The 13,006-nt window shown below is 40.5% G+C and overlaps 1 long non-coding RNA gene across 1 annotated transcript in view; it reads left to right on the top strand.

Annotated features, from left to right (window-relative positions):
- The window catches only part of LOC116076164, a 13,087-nt gene extending 6,688 nt beyond the window's left edge, over positions 1–6,399 (top strand). The window contains exons 2-3 of the long non-coding RNA XR_004112846.1: positions 1,508–1,625; positions 2,641–6,399. This is a non-coding gene — a long non-coding RNA (uncharacterized LOC116076164). The remainder of the gene's footprint in view (positions 1–1,507; positions 1,626–2,640) is intronic.
- The last annotated feature ends 6,607 nt before the right edge of the window (positions 6,400–13,006 follow it).

Raw genomic sequence — 13,006 nt, 5'->3', positions numbered from 1 at the left:
CCTGGCTGTCCTGGAACTCACTCTGTAGACAAGGCTGGCCTCGAACTCAAAAATCTGCCTGCCTCTGCCTCCCCAAGTGCTGAGATTAAAAGTGTGTACCACCACTGCCCGGCTATACAGTTACATTTTATAAAAGGGGCATGAACATCTGTAAGTTGTATTATCCATAGAGCATCTGGGACTCAATCCCAAATAGACAACACTACACACACACACACACACACACACACACACACACACACACCACATACACCACATACACAAATATAGCTGTCTTCACACATACCAGAGGAAGACACCAGATCCCATTACAGATCCTTGTGAGCCACCATGTGGTTGGTGGAAATTGAACTCAGAACCCTCTGGAAGAGCAGTCAGTGCTATTAACCACTGAGGGATCTCTCCAGTCCTGGATAGCACTATATTAACCACGAGGAATACATTCAAACTGCAGGAAAAAATGAGTACCCATACAATAATAAGTGGGCTAGTCTACTATGATAGATCAATGGGGTATATGCTATAAAACTAAAGGCTTTGGTATTATCAATCAAAGTTCACATTACTAATTCATGGGAAAAAGGGACTTGTGAAACCTAATAAGGGCATTTTCTTACAAGTTTAAATTTTAAATAAGAAGTTAGGACATTAGAGTATTTGAGCAAAGCAGAATGGTTTGAGATATAGGAATTCTTTCAACAAAGAGTAAGGATTGCAGTATTACTCTATTTACTTTTAATACTTTGTTGCCAGGGACAGAAATAATACATGGGGAATAGCTTGTATTTTAGAGTGTCCAGGGGAAATAGTTCTGTTGTATGTAGTTCAGTGGAGAATGAAACCTTTAAAATATACACATACTTTCCCTTCATCTGTCTGCTTCTATCTTCCTCTTTCTCTTTCATAACTATGCTTTCCCTGGGGTTCTCATTCACTTGGTCCTCTTCTCTCCCCCCACCCCCTCTTTTTCTCTCCTCTAGACCAGATTTCTCTGTTTTCATAACTGATACTCAAGAGGCATTTTTGGCACTACCCCTGACACACACTGGTTTTTCACATCTCATGACCATGAAATCCCAAAGCAGAGATCTAGTGAATATCTGTTTCTGTGCTGTGGCTCCCTGAAGGACCAGACATCCTGGTACTATCTAAAGGGCTTGCCCCAAACCCAATTTTTATCCCCTTGGGTAGTAATGTTCTTCCATTTAGATGCATGCTCAAGGTAATTAGTTCTTTGAAAGAATAGATAAAACCATGTTTACCATAATTAGAAAAAAAAGAGGGGGTCATTTAGCCAGAGGAGGTAGTGGCACATACCTTTAAACCTAGCACTGGGAAGGCAGAGACATGCACATCTCTTAAGTTCAAGGCCAACCTCATCTGCAGAATGAAATCCAGGGCAGCCAGGGCTACAAAGAAAGATCCTGTCTTGAAAAAACAAAACAGGTTACTTTTACATACATACCTATCAAACAGCTATAAACTGAAGCTCTCCATTATTTTATAGATGGTGCTGTCTTCTGCTGGTTACTTCACAGCACCTCCATTTTCAAGGAAGATCTTCTGAGAATAAACTTGGAAAGTACTGTGACCACAAAACATGATATTCACAGAGAGTTCAAAGGGTAGGTTATTTACATAAATGGCTCCACCCATTCTATACTAATTATTTTCTAGTTTACTATGGAGAAGATGATTGCTTTCTAACTTTTTTTCTCTGAATTCTGAAGATATACAGCCTCTTTGATACTTACAACCTATTATATAAGACTATCCATTTCAACTGAAGATCAAGAATTAGGCTAGAGAATAAATAGAAAGAGAACCAAGAGAATAAAGAAAGAGAGAGTGATCAGTCTTGTCTCTTTTTAAATATATAAGATCTCTTTAATGTTGTGATCTTAAACACACTCTGAGTTGTTCTCAAAGAAGGGTTTTATAAATTACGTTGCTTCAAGATTGGGGGCCAATGCTATATATAACATTTTAAGGAGACTCCTGGAATACTAAACATCCTTCACTACAGAACATTTACTTAGATTGAGTTCTCAAAGAAGTAAGCAAGATAAAATTAGACATGCATGGTATTGATTAAAGGAAATGGGGTTTAAGAATAAGGGAGAAAGAGGTAAACTGGGAGAGTCTTCAGACTGGTATAAGCCCTACAATACAGCTGCAAGAAAGCCTTGGCCATATCAGTAAGGAGGCTCAGATGCATGGGAAATGACTTTCGAGAGGTCTCAGTTTGGACAGACACTGCTTTGCTTAGCCATTGGTGGGGAGCTATTCAGGAAGATTACAGCTTGTAGCTTAAAGGCTGTGATAAATCCTGATGAATCCCCAAGATCCAATACTTGAGAATCTGTTAGCTAACTATAATACCCCCCTCTCTCCCTCCCTCCCTCTCTCTCTCTGCAGATATGTATATATATATATATATATATATATGTATATATATATATATATATATAACTCTATAGATAGATGGATAGAGAGAGAGAGATAGACAGATACAAACTGCATAGTATATTCATATTAAATATACATTATAACTTAAGACAAAATAATAAAAAAATAATTGATATATACCAAGATGATTGTTTTGATGTTTTCCCTTTTATCTCTTTTCTTTTCAACCAGGATAGTGGATACAGAATAAGAAAATTTGAGAGATCAAAACTCAGGAGTTGAGTTCCAACCTGGAAAACAAGAGCAGGGGACTTTCCAGCCAGCACCAATGTTATTCTGATTGAATGACAAGATTTTTCTTCTTTTGAACTCAGAAGTCATTTGGAAACTTTGGGGGAAATTTCACCACATCCTTTAAGTCTTGCTTATGGTTGGCAGGGGAGATACATTAGAACTTACAGAAGTATCTCAGCCTCCAGTGTCAGTAGCCTTGCCATAAATCTACCCCCCCCCCCAAGGTTTCCTGTGCAGGCTTCATTGTCAGTGTGGTTCACGTTCACAGTTTTACTTTCACAGCTAGCCATATTTTCCTGGATGGTCTTAAACTATATGCTGAGTTTGGGGTTTTTTGTTTTGTCTTATTGGATTTTGTTTGTTTTGTTTATTTTGCAGAGAGTTTTCAGACTTTTCTGTTAGGTAAATTTTACATTACCGTTAAATGCTTTCCAAGTTGTGCATTGCCCAGTAACTGCTTCTCTCTATTCTAGTTTTGATGGAATTTTGACTTTATTTTTATTTCGTGTCTTAATCTTTGAACATGAACCAGACCACTATTAGTTTCTACTAGAGACGTGTTTGGCATGTGTACTTGATCATGCGTATGTCTGCACACATGTGACATGGGTGTAGAGGACAGAGGTTGATTTGGGGTGTTTTCCTCCATCACTCTTCCACCTTTGGCTTTGACCCAAGGTCTCTCACTGAACCTGTAATTCATCAGTTCAGACAAGCTGGCTAGCCAATGAGTTTCCCAGATCTGCCTGTCTCTGCCCTCTCAGGACCTAATCTGCCATATTAGATGAGCACTATTTTAGCTGAGTTGTCTACTATACCCTGTGGGAAAACATGTATCCACAGGATTCTTATTTGGGTCTTTCTTCTTCATCTACTTTATCTTCTTTCTAAGTATCTTTCCCTGGCATTTGTTATATCGCAAGCTTTTGTATCTACATTTCTTGACTCCTTCATGGTTATTTCAGTCCTGCTTTTCCCTTTTGTCATCCTAGCAGGGACTCTTAAAGCATCGTGTGTGGGCAGCTGCTCCTCCATGACCTCTATGGGCCTCTCTTGAGAAAGTACTTTATTAAGGCAAACCACAGCTCCTGTCACTCAGCTGGTTTCAGGGCTGCGAGTGCTACTGATCATTCTCCTCCACAGTCAATGGCAAGTTCTTTGTCCCTTAGGTTGTTTCTTCCATAAACCTAATTAATTAATTACCTATATGTTTTTCTGTACCTAGCATCATTTTGGTTTCCACTGCCAAGATGGGAAATCCTTGCCTGCTCATACCTGGATCCAGAATTCAAAATGTCTAAACAGTAGCTCTAACTTATAGTCTAGTAGGAGTCTTATTGTGTCTCCTGGCAGAAATGCATCCCATTTGGAAGCCAGGACTTTTATACCTTCAATGTGTTGTGGGGACTGGAAAGTGTCCCTTAACAAGTCAGTAGGACTGGTGTTCAGTGGGGTCATTTCTGCTTTCTCTGTTTTGTTCTTGGAACTACGTGTTTGTTCTTAGTAGGGACAATAATCTAACCCAGTGTACCTACTGTTTCCTGAAGGACAGTGCTTAATCTTTATGAAGTCCTGCTTCTGAACTGGCACTTCAGTTATAGCATTATCACAGTGAAAGCAAACATTGGTGTTAAACAGCAAGGTCAGAAACACAGAGGAAGATAAATAAGAAGGCTTGCACCTGGCTATGAAATAGCCAAGCTAAGCAGGTAAGAGAAGAGGCAGAACTCTGGACTGTTTGAGCAGGGCCCAGGAGCTCCGTCCCCCCTGCAGAAACATGTGCACGGTATTGTTCCCTTTCCCTTAGTAAACATCTAAAATTTACAGGTAGTTTAACCTTCATGGATAGCCATGCATCTAATTGTAACAGACTGAATTGTGGGTAATGGCTTCTGAGAAAGTCTCCACCTTTTTTAGGAGGGCAACCTCTCTAGACAGCCCCAGGGATAGACAAAGGAGAACTGGTGGACAAAGGTGCCACTTGGCTCACGGTACCCTCTCTCTTCTTTTTACCTTCCGACCTGCTACAGTAAACCTCAACAACTTGTTTGCCCTACCTGTCCCCTAATGTGAATCTCTTAACTTGAGATTGGAAGACATGTGCCTGGTGATCTGTCAGGTTGAATGACCCTGTTGATTCCCTGGTCATGAGTCCACATAGTATCTTTTTACTCTGAAGTAGGTCCCATTTACATGCTGTTGAATTCGGTCTCTCATCTATATCATGCATTCTTTAAGGCCCTAAATAATGATGATATAGGCTAAGGCCCTGGAAGGCAAAACAACAAATCCATACCCAGAATAAATATTTATCCCTGTTAGGATAGACCACTAGCCACCCCAAAATTGAAAGAGTCTATGTGATTGACCAGGTATCTGCTTTGTCTTGAGTAATACTGCAGTATTGGGAACACAGTGTAGGTCTCTGTTCCTAGCAGGTTCCTTAGAAACAGATGTAGGTATGGATTGGCTTTTGTAGCTGGGAATTTACATTGTGACTCACATATAGCCTCCTGTGCAAACATGACTGCTCATGTGTTTGTCTTAGTGACAGTTCTAGAGTTGATTGTGACAAACGCTTAACACCAACTGATAGAATCCTTCATCGATTTGAATTTTTCTGTTTCTCTTTCATGATGGATGTTCTAGTCAGAATGAACATGTCATTAACCGCTAAGCAAGACAGCCACCTTTAGGGACAGAATCCTATGTTGATGCACCTTCAGAGTATCCTTTCTTTATTTGCAGCTAAGGCTTTATGGCATAAGCAGCAGAGCATTCCTTGAGGCATGTCTACTCATTAGTTTTTGCTCAACAAGCTCCAGAATGTGTCTACTATATCCTCTTTCAACACTGTGACCTTAAACTGAATTTGCTCAGGGATGTATCCTTAACTAAGCATGCTTTTTATTCAGTCTTGGGCCAACCCTTATGTGAATGTATATAGGCTCTCTGAATAAAATTCCCTTGTTTTCTTTGTTGGAAGAGCTTTGGAAAGGACACCTGTGTTCTCATCTGTTGCAAATAATCTTTCTCTAGTCTTTTTATATATTGGCTGTGATTATTTTGGCTTGCACTCAATGATATGTGAATGCATTACATTTGATTACAATATAATAAAAAAGACCCTCACCCCTTGTGACCGCATATCTCCATTTTTATAGCTCTCTTCCCTACTCCACTGTCTCTGGTCTTCCAGTCTTCTCTGCTGAGATCCTGGCCTTCAGCTAGGCCATTGCCACTGCACAGGAATCTTCACAACAGATTTACTCTCCTTCCACATCGGGTGAATGAAAAGTTATGGGGTGAAAGCTTTGCTATTAGGAAGATTTGCCCTCTCACTGTCTTCTAGGGTCACCTAAGTGTAGCTTCCTTTTTGTACCAAGCTGAATTCTTTATATAACAAGCCAACATCCTCTCTTATCCAGGGCAGTTGGAGGAAAATGTGCTGGTTCAAGCTCAGTACATGGTAATAAGAATCTGGAATACAAGTTCATGTAGTTGATTCACTCCTGCTAGTGCAATATATCATTTACATACCACCATGAACTGCTGCTGAGCCAATCTACCTTAGGACTTAGCCCATAATGAATTTTTCAAATACATAGTAACTTGGTATCCATGGTCAAGTTTTTTTGTCTTTGTCTGGTACCATATCTAGAATGGTTTCTTGAAAATAGTAAAATCCTTATAAAGCACCTTTCTCTGTTACCTGAGACTTTTGTATTGTGGTCTCCATGTATATGGAAGCCCACACTGTTACAAAGCCGTTTGATGCTCCTGGGTGTACTCCTGTGCGGCTTTGTTGCTTCCAGATCCCACTGTTAAGTATGAGACACAATATAGTATGTTTTATTCTGGAGGGAATGTCTCCACCTACCACTGACTACTGGACCTCTAAACCTTTTCATGTTGAATTGTATGATTTTCTTAGGGTTTATTGTATATCGTCTGAGTACATGTGTCTTACCAAGGCTTCTGCCCTGCAATGACCTCTTGCCACCCTTCTCAATCATAACATTACTGGTCCACTGTATCACTGTTATATCCAGACCTCTTCAGACTTTACTATTCTAGAGGTGACAGAATTAATAGTCCTTAGGAAAAAAGCTATAAATGCTGTCTTTACAAGACTGTGAACTGCTTGTCCTTGCTTCTGATTTAAATATGAAAGAAAAGTTTTACCAGGTCATTGTCCATAAGTCATGTGCCTGAAGCCTTATGCTGCCCTAACAGTAACAACATTTTGCTTTTAACACTGTTAAACTATGGCCTTTTCTGCACCCCAGTTGTACTGGCTGGTTTTGTGTCAACTTGACCCAAGCTGGAGTTATCACAGAGAAAGGAACCTCAGTTGAGAAAATGCCTCCATGAGATCCAATTGTAAGGCATTTTCTCAATTAGTGATCAAGTGGGTCCCTTATGGGCGGTGCCATCCCTGGACTGGTAGTCTTGGGTTCTATAAGAAAGTAAGCTGGGCAGGCCAGGGGAAGCAAGCCAGTAAGGAACATCCCTCCATGGCCTCTGCATCAGCTCCTGCTTCCTGGCCTGCTTGAGTTCCAGTCCTGACTTCCTTTGGTGATCAACAGCAATGTGGAAATAAGCTGAATAAACCCTTTCCTCCCCAACTTGCTTCATGGTCATGATGTTTGTGCAGGAATAGAAACCCTAACTAAGACAGGGAGCATGACAAAATGACACACAGCGTCACAAATTAGCAAATCCAGAATGTGGGAAAGTAACAAATGACCCAGTTCTTCAAGAACATCAATAGCAGAAAATTTGTTTTTAAAGTGAATATTGTATATTTAAAAAAATGAAACACATCAAGTCAAATCTGACCACTTATATGTGACCCCAGCACTCAGAAGGCTGAGGCAGGATCACCAAAATATAAGGCCAGCCTGGCTCCATAGTCTGTTCCCTAATGCAATATGCAGACCCTATTTAAACTGAATCAAAGCAACTATTGTAAAAATTACAAATAACAGCATGTATGAGACCACGGTTTTGATCTGAAAAATTAAAAATACATAAGAAAGAATTAAGCTAGAGATCTGATATTAAGGAATGATAAACTCTTCTCATAGGACATTGTGGCATGTGGATATATGTATGTATTGGTTTTTCAAGACAAGGTTTCTCTGTATAGCCCTCGCTGTCCTGGAAGTCACTCTGTAGACCAGACTGGCCTCAAACTCAAAACTCAGAAATCTGCCTGCCTCTACCTCCCAAGTGCTGGGATTAAAGGCATGAGCCACCACTGCCCAGCAGGTTATATTTTTTAGATAATTTGATATATCTAAATGCCAATTGAGATTTGCTTTAAAATAATCTGGGATGGAGATATTATGTTGATATCAGTGGGTCTCAGAAGATTAAAACACAAATTCCTGGGCCTTGCCTTAGAGATTCTGATTCAGGATCTGAGAAAAGGCTAATGAAATCACATTTCTAGTAGTTTTTCAAGGTGGTGCTGATGTCGGCATCTCTAACACCCTGAAATCTCTCACACAATCCAGTTTTAAACAATGGCTTCTGACGGCCTCTCCATTCAGGGACTCCCCTGCCACATACCTGGCCTCATTCAATTCACCACAAGGTCCCTCAGAGACGGCAACTGAGCTTGAAGACTTCTAGCGTGAAGGCTGACTCTGCACTGGAGACACAAAACCACTGCTGGAAATAAGCACTGCTTTCCAGTCTTAAGAGCCCATCACCTACAGCTGCGGTTCTCTCTGTTCCTAAGGCTGGGACCCTTTAATACAGTTCATGTTGTGGTGACCCCCAACCATAACATTATTTTCATTGCTTCTTCAAAACTGTAATGATACTTATGAATGTAGTAGCTATTAGCTTATGTGTCTGTGGTGCTGGAATGGAACTCAGAGCTTTGTGTAATATAGTCCGTGAGCCCAGCATTCTAACTTGGAGCTTTGTGCCCAGCCCACTGGTATGTACTTTTCTGATGTAATGATATATGTCAGCATGTCAGCTTTTGGAGGATCTGCAAATCCATAAGTTACAAAATCATGCAGTGATGACAGCTATTCAAAAGGCACGCTACATAAACTGATGTTACAGTAACAACATGGTACAGTTTCAGATTCCACACTATGACAAAGCTTTCTGACAACTACCACTAGCAAATGCTATCGTGCAAAGACTACATCTATCCATTCACATGAAGTAGACCTTGTTGCTAAAGTTCCTTCCCACCTGGAAACATAAGCAACATCTATCCCTTATAAGGTCAGAATGGCAAACTAAGCCTGGTTCTGCTGAAACTGACTCTGAGGAACCAATAGCTTTATTGGGCTTCCTTACAAAGTACAAATGAGGGATTTCTTACAAGGGGTCCATGTGTTCCTCTCTCCATAGCACGCCATACCTGAAAAGTCTTTACCCAGTAGGGAAAAGGGCTTCCCTGTAGCCACATAAATGGAGTCCCCTCCTCTAGGTGGCCACACCCACCTGCCGTTTTTTCCCTATCCCAAGACCATGTGCATTTAAAGCAGAGTTGCATGCAACAGGTTATAGAGAACAACTGGATACTCAAGTGAGAATCTTGTGTGCTCCTCATTTCCCTACCCCCCATGATGGCATAAACAGTCAACAAGACCAGCTGGGGTGATCCTTTTGCAAGGGGTCACAGCTGAACTCCCCAAGCTGATGGTTGCTTGGCTCAGAGAACAGATGTTAAAATATTCACCCGTTTCCAATTACATACACGTCAGAGACCAGATTTGCTTTGTATATGTAGACATATCAAAAAAGACCGATGCAAGAATTCAGTTGCTTTCTATTAAAACAGACATTAGGATACAGTTCCTCTGTAGACCTTCACTGTCAGCCTGCTTACTTTTTAGAGCTGTAATAACAGTCTAATGTTTGCTGTTTGACTTTCTATCCCTACTTTGGATACTGGCTGAGATTTTAAGTATGCTTGTCCTGACACAATGGATAATTCTTTGTCTTAGGATCACCTACCGTGCTTGCTGACTTCCACCGCTAAACACGTTTACTTTCTTGGACCTTAACTCAAAAAGCATGCTTCTCTTCCTTTTCCCATCCTCCTCCCCCTAGCAACTGCCCAAGTTTACAGTTGGCCTGCCCTGTTGCTCTTAAACACTAATAAAATGGTCTTTATATTTAAAACAATGGGGGGTTCTAAATATTTCTATGTATACCAATAGACTGGTGCTCTCAACCTCAGTCATAGATTTACGAGTTTAAATGGAAGGCAGTGCACATTACTTCATCAAGTTCAGCAGTAAAAACACCCGTGCATTTAGCAGGTTGGACTTCTCTTCAGGCTGGCTGCTTAACACATCCATGCTACCAAAGCAGCTCTTAGGGAAATGATTTGCTCAGAATTATGCCTGTAAACGGGGAGCTCTATCTTTGTTGGATAACAAGATAATTTCCAAATGGATTATTGAAACACTGAAGGGCTGAAAACAGAGTTGAAGAGAAAAAGTGAATGTCATGTATCTTTTCTGGCAGATAGGTTTTATAAGTTAACATATAGGAAAAGCACTGTTATTTAAGGTGAATTAATGTTTGTGTTAACTCTTCATTGCTAAGGTTTGGTTTCTAACAAGATATAGACCACATAATCAGAGTCCTCAACAATTATTAGAAGCATAGAAGAAATTAGGTGCGATGGCACACACCTGTAACTCCAGCACTTTAAAAAGTGATATAGTAGGGTCCTAAGTTCAAGACTAGTCAGAAATAAAGGGTCCAACTGTCTAAATACAGATGCACATATGCACACACACAAACACAAACACACATACACACAACTGGACATAAGTATAAGGTCATAGGCATAAGTACAAAGATACTACCAAGATGGGAAGAAGCCCGGCCCCTGCATGTCCTCTGTGGAAGGCAGCATTTATTACAATCGTGTTTGCCTCTATTGCACGTCATCCTCAGATAAATAAAATAGAGGGCTTTCATTTCCAGTCAGTTGTCATAGCAACTTTTGACTACCCAGAAAGGAAGGAATTCTTGTATCTTAAGCCCTGACTCCAGAGAACTAAAAAAGAAGCAAAGACTACAAGGAACATTAAAGAAGGGTTTGCAAGATGTGATAAAATTAGATCTCTGTTGTGCAGTACTTTTCCTGTAAATGTATATACATTTCTCCTGATTATTTATACACTGCCTTATAGATCTCAGGACTTGACAGCAATAGACTAATAATAACTACCACTTATCGCTTATTATATGCCAGTCACACAGAACATCATATACCTTATGTTTTCTTTTACTGCTGTCAATACTGTGTAAGAGCAGCATGGGTTTTGCACACATTTTAAGAGGAGGAAAGTGAGTGTGAACGGATGAAGCAGTTCACTAAAGTCACACGGTAAGAGCTCAGCCTTCAATACAACTGACCATTTCTTAAAGCATCCCCTACCTTTGCAGATCCCTCCCTCCTTTACTAAACAAATATTTTGCCAGTTCATCTCTTTTACATGACCAATAAATGAAGAGAGGGCTCTTCCCTCTCCTTTATTAGAGGATGCCTTCCCTTCGGTGGCTTTGGATGCTATCTGTGTTATGATAATTTGCAAATGCATATCTCATGACTAAATTCCTCACAGGTACTCCAGACTCATGGACATAACTGCTTGCTTGACATGCATCTAGCAGGTATTTGAGAGGTAATGAGCATAACATAATTTTGTCCTCCCATGTCCCCTGTCTCAATAAATGTCACTACCCTCTAATCCAGAAACTTCAAGCCCAAATCCCTGAGAATCTTAATTTCCCCTTCTATTTCATTGCTAATATATAAATAAGTTATATCAGATTCATCCATCCAATTTGTTGTGCATCCACTTTCCATTTCTACCATCTATAACCATCTAAATTATCTAATATACTAGCAAAGACACGGGAGGCATAAACTCACTAGCTCAGCCAGGTGATCTTATTTTCTTAACTAGATACAAAAATATCTATTTACAAGCCTCATCCTACAACTAACCTGACAGCTCTATAGAAATCTCTATCTGTGTCATTCTATGGAGCTAGTCTACATTTCTCTTGAGCTCCTCCAAACCTAAGAGGGCTCCTTAGCTCCCTTTCCTAGAGTACCGCTTCCCCTGTGTCCTGCCATCTGCTTCTCTGTGGTTCTTGCAAGCCCAGAGAGAAAATCCCTATCTCTTACCCAGAGTTCCTTCCATTAAAAACAAAAACAAAAACAAAACAAAACAAAAAAAAACTCTTCCAGGCAGAGAGAGAGAGAGAGAGAGAGAGAGAGAGAGAGAGAGAGAGAGAGAGAGAGAGAGAGTCCAATTTCTTATAAAAAGTCTCTAGCTCCTCCCCTAGACCCTTGGCAGACTGTGTCACCAAATGAGAGGGGGCTCCAATCCAAGTCAGTAGGGCTACACCATTTCACCTTTACAGTCGAACAGATCAAGGCAACCCAGCTGACTGCCTCAGGTCATAGAACAAAGAACACAAGGCCTCTCCCAAGCCACAGAGGCGTTCAGAGGTATACCCAAACTATATCCCTTCAGGACACATCTAACGGCATCTGACAAATGCAATAACTATGTAAGCTTTTATACTTGGCTAACAATTAGGTTTTCTACATACAATCATCAAATATCCTGTAACAACTCTATGTGTAGTGAAGGCCACTGTGGCGGTCAGTTTTTAACTATCACAAGCATTGGTTCTGGATATGGATAGATTCAACCTTAACTGCAGTTTTCATAGGTGGGAGCTGTACAGTCAGTCATACAGTGCCCTCTGCTCTGACCCCTCTGCACTGGTATTTATATTGCCACTTAGGTTTGAGCTCCTTGTAAGAAATACAGTAGCTAAAGAGCATGTCAGCAGCCAGCACCATGTCAACCTTAACCATGCTCCCTGTCTTCACATTGATGTAACACTGGTTATAACCTCACTGAAATGTCCCAACAATATCTTTAGGGATGAAATCAGCCATAAATATCCAGTTTGGCAGCTTTTCCAGTTTAACTTCCGTAAGTTTCTTCTCCCTTAATGGTACAAGTGATGACACATTGGAGTCTTATTGTTGGCAGACAATATTAAAGAGGAGTTTATCTAGATCAGTTTGGCTCAATGAGCATGTCTGTGAGGGATTGTCTTGATTGCTAGTTGATGTAGAAAGATAGACCCAGCCTACTTTGGGCAGCACCATTCCCTAGGCTGGGACCTGACTGGTATGAGTCAAGAAATTGAGTCAAGAAGAGGAGAGCAAGCAAGCAAGCATCCCTGTGTTTATTCTCTGCTCTCAGCTATGGAGGAGATGACT

This window comes from Mastomys coucha, unplaced genomic scaffold (genome assembly GCF_008632895.1).
Source record: "Mastomys coucha isolate ucsf_1 unplaced genomic scaffold, UCSF_Mcou_1 pScaffold4, whole genome shotgun sequence".
NCBI lineage: Eukaryota > Metazoa > Chordata > Mammalia > Rodentia > Muridae > Mastomys > Mastomys coucha.
This window is presented reverse-complemented; position numbering and strand designations above follow the sequence as displayed.